Raw genomic sequence first — 10,176 nt, forward strand, 5'->3', positions numbered from 1 at the left:
ACAAACTCTTGCTCTTATGTAACTAAAAAAAATGTACACCCAGTAACTGCGAGTTATAACTGCAGCATAGCTACGTCAACCAACTGACAAAATTAGTGTTAGCTTGCTGACACAGAAAGCCAACACCATGACATCACATGCGGGCTTTTTGTACATCAGTGCAATCGCTCAAGAGCGTTTCTTTCATGGAGGGAAGGTGTTCCTGGTGAAAAACGGCCACCCACTACAGCAGGTACATTTAGAAGTAATTTTCTTCTGTTTTAGCCATAATCTCTGCCATCTAGACACTTTTACAGCACTCGCTCCTCTCTGTCCTGCTGCTGTTACAGACACATCTGAGCCTAGCTGCAGCCCCTTGACTCACATTTGCCTCTTTAGTTGAGCTGTGACAGCCCACTGGGCTTGTGGGAAACAGTGTTTGTTAAAGATTGCTTAAAGGGGAACTATTAAATAAACACCAATATTGGATTGCTTTTTCAAAAAAAAAAAAAATCATCATCTTATCAAGACATATGGAGCAAGCCACACAAAATACTGTTGAGAGGCTCTGCTCCAAGGCTGCATTTTTACATATTAGGGTAGTTACAAATCAGTTTTCACTTTTACTATTTATTATTCCTGTTTAGATTGAAGAGAAAAAGAAGTGATCTGAAATCTGCAGCATGCCGTTGGATCACAATGGTGTTTAATGATGTAAACTGGGAAGATTTAAAGCTTTAGCAAAAGGAACACAACACACCTCAAATTGGAAACATTATGACAATAATGTCTGATTACATAGTGTTGGTGTGTTAGCCTAATCAGATGTTTCCCACCCATTCAAAGCTGCATTAATAAAACCAACTCATAAAACACATATTTCTCCGTGTACATTTATATAAACAAACAACATAGTTAAGTTAAGTTCAATATATGACTCTCTGCAGTTATGCTATAGTTCGTGTTACATTTACACCCTCTGATTGTGTGGCACAACCAATGTTTCCTTGCAGCCAATTTTCACTTAATTGAAGTTTTGACTGGGTAACACATTTACAAGGTTTAATGGTGCAAAGCAATTTAGTAAATCACCAGTCTGAAACTAGCCAGTACTTAACTACAAAATTATCGAAGCACTTCACATGCAAATTCACTGATGGATTTGCGGTGCAACCCTGCCCAGTTCAGATATGTGCTAAAAGTAATCCGTATAACTATGTCAGGCACCTTTCAAAAGACCATTCCTCAAAAAAAAAGACAATTTAAAATACATCACCTTTGCTAATTTCTTCCTTCCTGGTTTCATTTACAACTAAACCACACACTGGTGAAACAACAGCAGCCTTTATAGGAGACAGAAATGTGTAGCACAGTGATAGAATATATCATACATACATATCCTTCATCTTGAAGAGCTTCAGACTCCTGTTTGTACATGAAGGCGGCATCTTGCAGCACAGTGACTCTGGGATCCTCTCTACCATCAACTGCCTGCTGAAGACTTCAGAAAAACACTAAAGCAGATTTTTTAGGGCAGGAGCCGAGGCAGCAACACATATACAGTATACAGATGGAATACATTTTTGTATGTTAATGTATTGTCCTTTCAGAATACATTATACATTTAAATTATATACCTATGCCCTCATTGTAATTATGTGACTAGAGTGGTTTTCAAAACTACCTTTTTGTTTTTGTATCTCTGTAGAGTGACAGACCTGGAGGAAAATGCATCCCACAGGTAAACGTGTTATCTTGATAAGTTAGGAAAGTCAGAAGAAATGGCCATGAGAGATCTAAGAGGTGTAATTTGACAAGGAGTCCTCCAATATTAGTGTTAAAATTTCCCAAATTTTTATCATTAGGCTCGACAATACAAAAACATTTTCGTGCCTTTTTCGAGGCTTTGTGCTACCTTCTTTTTTCTCAAAATGAGAGGGCTGGTGAGGGCAGACTCAATGAATAATGGGGTAATTTTAGCTTTCACCTGTCTGCTCTTAAAAGGCAATGATTTCCCTTGCTAGAGCTCCACCCCATGTTTTCACTTTTTCTCCATTCATTTTAGAAATTCTCCTCATCAGTCTCCAACCCACAGTCATGTCTTCACTGGATGCAGCAGATGCTGATTATAGGGAAGATCTGCAGAGCCATGCATCACATCCGACAATATCAGGTGTGATGTGAATAAAATGTTGCAGCTAAAAAAAGAGGAGCATATGGAAGAAAAGCCTGAGCATATATTTCTTTTACTTTTTGCTTTGATGTAGTAGCCTTTCATATTGTATTTACAGAACTATAACTGCAACAACACTACTGTTATGTTATCATCATTTAAAAAAATGTATATGTTTTATTTTTACAAGGACTTTTAACCCTAACCCAGAAACATGGTCACGTGCCAGAATCCTGCACAACAGAGACATTCTGCTACTAGTGTGGTCCTGTGCTGCTCTCAGCATACTGTATGAGACTGAACATTTATGTACATTTTTCAGGTTAAAACATGTTGTTGTTCTGATCACTCGCATTTTTAAGAATGAAGACACTACCTGAATTGTATTACCATAATTTAATGTTATAAAACAATGGAGAGCATCTAATCCTGGCATTTTTAGGGCTTTAGCCAGGTTATACTTTTACATAGTATTTTCTAATTTTAAGGCAAGCAAGCAGAAGTTTTTTTCTAATTTTAAGGCAAGCGAGCAGAAGTTTTTTGGCCACTTATGAGCAGTGAGACAAGCAGATTTTGTGGTGAATCTGTTACCACAAAGACGCCTGTTTACACATCTTGCACACACAGAGCAACTTAAGCTCCTTTGGCTGCATATTTCTGCCCAGCTGATGACTGGGATATGCAGTTCTCTTTTATCTCTTTTATCTTTGGTCGGCCTTCTCCAACTCCTGACCTTGATATTTGGCTCTTTTCTGCTAAATGCTTGTGTGCAGTATATTCACTTGGTAGTTGCTAATGTTTTCTGTTAATCGTTTGATGCTGGGCAGCTGTAAACAGCTGATTTTGAAAGCAGTGAGAGTGAACCAAAACAATAACGTTTCAGGCTGAAAAACCCTGAATTGGGGGAATTATGTTGGTCTGTCACTATGCATGACTCATATTACATATTATTAATATTCATATTAAACACAATCATTTGAGCCAATTATGTTATAAATATATTTATTAACTCAGCTTTAAGGACTGCAATTCCCAGTGTTTTGGGAGGAAGCAGGTTAATTTCTTTTACAAGAACACTCCCAGTTTTACACATCAAAGTCTTTGCAGGTCTTGGATGCTTTATTATACAACTTGGAAAAGTTGTATAATAAAGCATCCAGAGGGAGCTGTGTGAAATCTGACAAATTGCCTCAAGTGATGTCATTTGAGTCAGCAGTGGTTGGGTCTGAAGATTTGGAAAGTTGGAAGAAGTTGGAAAAAAAAAACACATCTGGATGTGTTGACTTATAAAGAAGTGAGCTGACCAGACGTCTGTAGGCTGCTCCTCATTTCCTCTTGAGGCTGGCAGTTCGAGACTAGATTAGCATAGCACAGCCAAATCTCCAACCAAACTGTGAGCAATTGAGTTGCATTGTGAGTAGGCAACATGACAAAAAAGAAAAACAGTGGGAATAAAAGAGAGAATATCTCTGCTGGTCCTGTTTTTGGATCTTTTTTTTTTCTAGACTGACCATTTGACAGTGTGGGTGTGCAAAGCTACATCTGTGGACCAGTCTACTCTTTCAATCAGTTCTAATAAACTGAGAGCTTGTCTGCAGCTGAAGCAACTAAATATCGTGTTTGGAAATCTGTAGGATGGTAAATGGTTTGAGACTTTTTGCTCCAGCCCCTTCTGTTCTGTTGCTGCAGCCACCATTCTTACTGTCAGACTTTAATCTGCCTTCAAAAACGACCGTGTGATCTACCATTTCCTGTTTAAATTTCTAACCTCTTCTTTTCATCTATCTTTGCAGGGTATCAACCTAGTTTCTCTTTTGTGCTGCTGAAATGTAGATCTCTGCACAACATTTGCATAAAAAACGGTAAAAAAAATCGTTGCTTCAGCTTCAAGGGACATATATCTCGTACACTATTGTTCATACCGAATCTCAGCAAAAACACTTAAGTCATTTCTCTGCATGAACGCCCTTTCTAAACCAACAAGCTTTAGATGAATTTGAAATCACCCAATGTGCTTCACTCTCTGCTTTCTCTCTCAGACCACTCAGATCCAGAGCTGGCATGATAAATCTCTATGCACATCTGCCAGACCATCCCTCGTCTCCTCTCCACCCCACCCCCTCCATCTCCCAGTCCCAGACTCATTTGATTTGGGGCGTAATCACGGGTGCAGATCTGTGGCAGGGTGTGGAGAGGAGCGATTGCTGTTCTTTACTGAGTGCTGAGGATGAGATAGAAGAGAACAGTGCCCTGGAGACTCCGTGCTGCTGTAGCTGGTTACCTAGACTCATACCTAGCTCCAAGTGCACTACAGTGCCAACAGGAAGCCGAGGTTGGCTTTGCCAGTTTAAGTCTCTGTGTCTCTCTTCTCGCTCTCTCTTTCACACTTGACTCTCTCCCCTGTGGCAGCTTCTTGTTCTCTTTTCACCCGTCTCCCTCATTTTCTCTCTACTATTTATTGCTTCTCTCTGTCGTCTTTCTTCCTGTATTTGACAATAGATCAATCAAATAGCATAAATGACTAAAATGTCTATCTATCTGTCTATCTATAGGTGCCAGATGTATGCCTAAAATGTAATATTTCTGTGTCTTTCTCTTCCACGCTCTCTCCACAAGCGTGCATTTTCAATTCGATGTGGCCTTAGTTCCTGCAGATTTATCCTTGCTATGGCTCCAGTTACCAATTACCATGCCAGGTACCATCACATTTTCGATTTCACATTCACTTGGCTAGAAAAGTAAACCCAAATATGTGTGAATGTATGCTGCAGACGAACAATGGGACGATTCTTTCGCTGAGTATTGAGCCTTAGTGTGCAGCCCATCAGAGAGCCAGGCGACCTTGAACGCAGGACACAGTTTGGAGGTTTACTCAGAGACGCTGACATGTTTTTTGAGTGACCAGCTGAGTTGCTTATTCATCATAAACAAGCTGTAAGGTTCGCTATCAACACTACGTGACTGCGTGTGATGATATTTGCTTTTACTATGGTGGCTGGCCTCAAAACGGTTGCAATCTCTGCACTGCAAGCTAGTAATCAAGTCCCTCAAACTGCATAATTAAAACAACAGCACAGTGTTAAAACCCATCAGCCTCCTGTGGTTCCATGCCAGCGTATTAAACAGAGATATAGCCTGTAATTATAGTCAAGACACAGAGAGTATAAAGTGCAGTGCCTATGGACAGAAGAAAATATTAAGCTAGCTCCCCTGTGAGTTGAGACCCTAACAATTAAGTCCCAACATGCTACAGCAGGCTACATAGCAATCAGATACAGAGGGTCATGAGCCTTAATTGCATGACGTTGACATGCAAAGCTTTCCCCAAATTGGCTCCCATAAGAAATTAACAGTTGCTGTGTGATAAATATTCTAAGTGAGTCTATTTTGGTAAGGTGAACATACAGACTCAGCTCCCTGCTCTCTGTCGTGGCCATGAGATCCGAGCAGGAGAGATTCAGGAGGGAAAAAATCTTGATTCTGGGAGCAGTTGCACCACAGGACACTCCAGGCCTTCAAAGGAAATGATTTATTCAGGAAGTAAGTGTAGCAGTGGGCCATGGGGTCTCCCTTGCCATCATTTAGGTGCATGCGCCTGCTTCATTTATCCTCCCCCTTTTATTGATTAATTCATGGCCCTGATTAAATTTTCACAAGTTGCCAATTGTCCTTCACAACGTCTGACTCCCCTGTCGATCCGGAGCCAGTGGGGACAGCTGCCCTCCTGGTAATGGGAGAAAGCTCTGGAACGTTTACTACCTCATCTCAGACGGTGCTGGTCTAAGAGATCCCATCTCTGAATATTTTACAAATTACCGCCCATTATAATCGTTCTTTTTTTGGTTACCCTGTGAGAGATTATTTAAATATTGATGATATGGAAATTCATCAATAATTGTGGGCTGCTGGGATAACAGCCCACATATGGGCAAAGGAGAGTATCAATTAAGCAGTCAGTCATTTCTCACTTAAAGTGTGCGGTGATTCTGCAAAGGTGATTAGTCAAAGGTGTTTGTGCTGTAAGTTGGGCATTAAATAAACTACTATACGGTAAAATGTCCAATATCAAATCTTCATAGCATTGAGCCTCATCTAATTATTCATGAGGCCTTGAAGAAACTCAAGCAAGAGAAATAATTAAAAGGTAGATGCAAATGACAGGATTTCCTAAACTAATTATACAGCTAGCAGCCATATTTTCAGATGAAGACACAGTGTTGGAACCTTTAAGAAAAGCTTAGATGTAAATTAGACTGGGATGTGTGAGTCACTTTAATAAGTTTAATTACCATGTTCAAGATGAAAATATTGCAGAAATATTACAGGTTTCACAAAAATGTGTCACTAACACAACAGAGAGAAAAAGATAAGCATTTAACAGAGTTAACAAAGTTTCCCCAAAGTAACAGCTGAATTATTTTATATGCTTTGGCTCTGTGTCCTGAACTCTGATTTTTTTTTCCCTTTCATGTTCAACTTTTCCCAATGCTATGACATAAAAGCAACGACTATGAGAAATCACTTTCATTTCTTTGCAATAATGGAGTCAAACCTACAATTATTCCCACACTTCTCTACCTGATTGCCTGATATGCAGCAGTGCACACACACGCACACACGCACACGCACACACACACACACACGCACAGACTAAAGGAAAAAAAACAGCCAAGATAACTTTGCTACTGAGACAGAATTTGCATCTCCAGAGTGATATGAAGCTCATTGAGAGAACAAGATGATACAACTCTGTGCTGTATTATCTGCCCACACATATTTGGATGTGTGTAAAGAGAAAAATCATTTCTGTGTGTGTGTGTGTGTGTGTGTGTGTGTGTATGTGTGAGTGTGTGGATGTGTGCATTGACCTTAATGTGTGGATGAGGTCAGCAGTGGGTCTGCCAGCGTCACCAGCCTGTTTGGCACACACAGTTTATGAGTCACAAAAACTGGAAATCAACATCATGTTAAGTCATTTACTGTTGTGTCACAGGTGGGTCGGTTGTGTTTTGTTTCACTGGATGTGAAGCATTTGGCAATCCCCTGGCAGACACTGCAGACCAGCACAGACCTCTCAGATCAACTGGACAGGAGTCAGAGATGTCTGACTGGACCGGCAACACACTGTCGTTCAGAATTTACTGAGGCACAGATATGTTGCCTTTGTTAGTCTTATACCAAATACCATTACTACTGACAACCCCAGAGGAATTCATTGTGTCCTAATTCTCCTCGTTCTGTGCTTGAAAAAAAAAACACAAAAGCTTGTAAAAATAAATTTGACAAAACTGTAAAATGCACAGCTTTGACCACAGTATGTTAGATTAATAGAACAGCTGACACCCTTACCAGCGTGAGCAATGACTTAACGATGATCTGTGGTCATAACATAAGGATTATCTAAATTGTCAGAGGGCCATGAGACAATATTTATCAATATCCGGCTGTTCAACTTGAAAAAGAGATGATGATAACATTACTCAACAAATTTGAACTGAAAAAGGAAATTTACGATAAGTGGAATCTCTCAATAGGAATTTACAACTTGAAAAATCTCACCACAAGGTCCACTCAGAAGCTGTTCCTGAGCTTTCAGATGAAACATGTGATCGTCCTCAGCAGAAGGTGGAGGAGTTGCCCAGCTGTCATGGAAATGTTAGTTCTTGACTGTGAAAGCAGCGATTGACAAAAAGGATTAAAAGCTGAAAAAACGATTTTTAGGCTCAAAGTGGGCTGCTCCATTGTCACCATCTCGCCAGTGCACGACTCCACCAAATTCCTACTAATCCAAACAAGGGCAAAGAGGTGGAGTGTGTGTGGAGCCGAGACGGCGGTGCATGCCGCTTTGTGGCAAGAATACGCTCACCCACCTGTCACTCAAAGCAGCACACCCTCAATTATGCAGAACTTTAAACCTTAATAAAATTTAAATAGATGAGTTATAGAAAAATTAACCCCCATGCAGTTGTCATGAATGAAACTAGGGAAATTAGCTATAGGGGCCAAAACAGTTTCTTGTATCAGACTGTAAACCTGTTTATTTCTGTTGTTAAGTTGGACATTTTACCATGGGAGTCTATGGGGATTAACTCACTTTTGGAGCCAGCTTCAAGCGGCCATTTGAAGAAGTGCAGTTTTTGACACTTCCCATGTTGGCCTCATTTTTCAGCCTTGGATGTTGCCACTTGCATTTAATTCTGTTCTTCTGGTCTCTACTTCCTCCAGAGAAAAATATCTGTCTCTTTAGTGGCTAATTGCTACATCACATGCACTAGCTGGTTGATAACTTCGTCTTTCTGCTGTTTGGTTCCTGGGTAGGTAGCATAGTGTGGGTAAAACAGCTGCCTGTTGCATCTGGAAAGACGATCGACAAAACAACGATCCGAAATCTAATAATAGCTGAGGCTCCGTATGGTGAGGGGAACTGTTGGTGGTGCTGACCCCTTTCACATCATCTGTTGATTGGTACAGCTTTTCAGTAATGTTGTTGTCTTATATGTTATATGTGAAATCCCAGGAAGCTTGATGACTCACTGAAAAGCAAATAATCTGAACAAACTGTAAATCTACTGTGTGCAAGGCAGAAGAATTATATATAAAAACTGGGCCGAGTAATGTTAAACAACCCCTCTCCTGTTCAGAGAAGGCGCCGCATGGAAGCTGTCGGACGCGTATTTAATAACTGAAGTGTTATCCAAACCGCAACCCTAAAATTAGTCACCACATTCAGTTGCCATGGAGAGTATCAGACGGGGCTTTGTCTGTGTGTCAGGGAGAAGCATAAATCCCACAGCCCTGAGATAAAAACCACTAGATTAGAAACACGGGAATGTGCTGGATGCATCTTTCTATCTCTATCTCTCCTTTGTTCTCTGCTCACTTTGTTGTTATGTCCTTTCTCACTCCTCTCTTTCCAATTTATTTCTCTTTACTACTTGCCTAAAGAAAAAAAATGGACTCTTCTCTCTGCCATTCTGACAGACTGCGGCTCTGGTTGTCCTGTGTCATGGTGTCCTCCAGTGTGAGCATGATTTCCACACACTCCTCCGTCTCTCATTTGCTCTATTACACTGGCACTTTTCATTTTTACACCTATTTCTTTCCCTTCTTTCTCTCTTTTTTCCTCCCTTCATCCTTGAGTCCCTCTCAGAGTAAAGGTTGCATGGCGTTGCCCCCTGTGAAGGCTCCATCCCACTGTAAACGAATGAGTCTGTCACACCGCAAACAATCTGCATTCATCATGTCTTATCTGCCTGGGCCTCCACAGCAGCAGTCATGATACCAGGGCAGAGCGAGTGTGTTTGGGCCCGTGGCAGGGTCAAGGTCTATGGCTCAGGGAAATAGCACACGGGCTCAAGGCTTATTTGGCGTGCTGGTGTTGGATTTAAGCGTCAGACTGTGGAGGAAGGGGAGAGGCGGCTTGACTTATCCTTGATCCAGGATAACGTTCTTTCCCTCTCTCTCTTTTTTTTTTATTTGTCTTGGAATGGTTTGCTGACCATGCATGAACAATTCCCAGCTACGGATTCATACAGCTACAGTGCACATAATATTAACATCTAGCAGGACAGTACTGAAGGATAACCAGAGTCTTAAACCTAAACAGGTTTAAGAGCCTTGGTTGCAGGCTTATTATAATTAATTGTCGAGATGAGTGAGGAGAGAGCTCCGCTTAATCTTTTTCCCCACCATCATTTTCTCTTCCAGCTGCAGGATTCACACAAGAGAATTTTCATTCACATCTACTTTAAAAATTATGCTGCATTGATGTTAAAGATAAAAGAAAATGAAGAAAATTTTGTTACGAAAAGTTTGGACCCACTGTGAGAAACAATATGTGTGAAATAAGTGTTTACATCTACCACTTCTGAGGTAAAATATAGATTCATTGAGTCATAATCAGTCAAACAAAACTCATGAGGGGACTTATTGCCTTTCATCGAAGTTATTACCTGAGCCAGAAAGAGACAAGTTATTTCTGTAAACAAAAGCAGTACCATGGAGCTTGTTTTGATGGATTCTGT

This window comes from Trachinotus anak, unplaced genomic scaffold, assembly GCF_046630095.1.
Source record: "Trachinotus anak isolate AG129_WGS33_773 ecotype Australia unplaced genomic scaffold, CSIRO_AGI_Tana_v1 ptg000005l, whole genome shotgun sequence".
Lineage (NCBI taxonomy): Eukaryota > Metazoa > Chordata > Actinopteri > Carangiformes > Carangidae > Trachinotus > Trachinotus anak.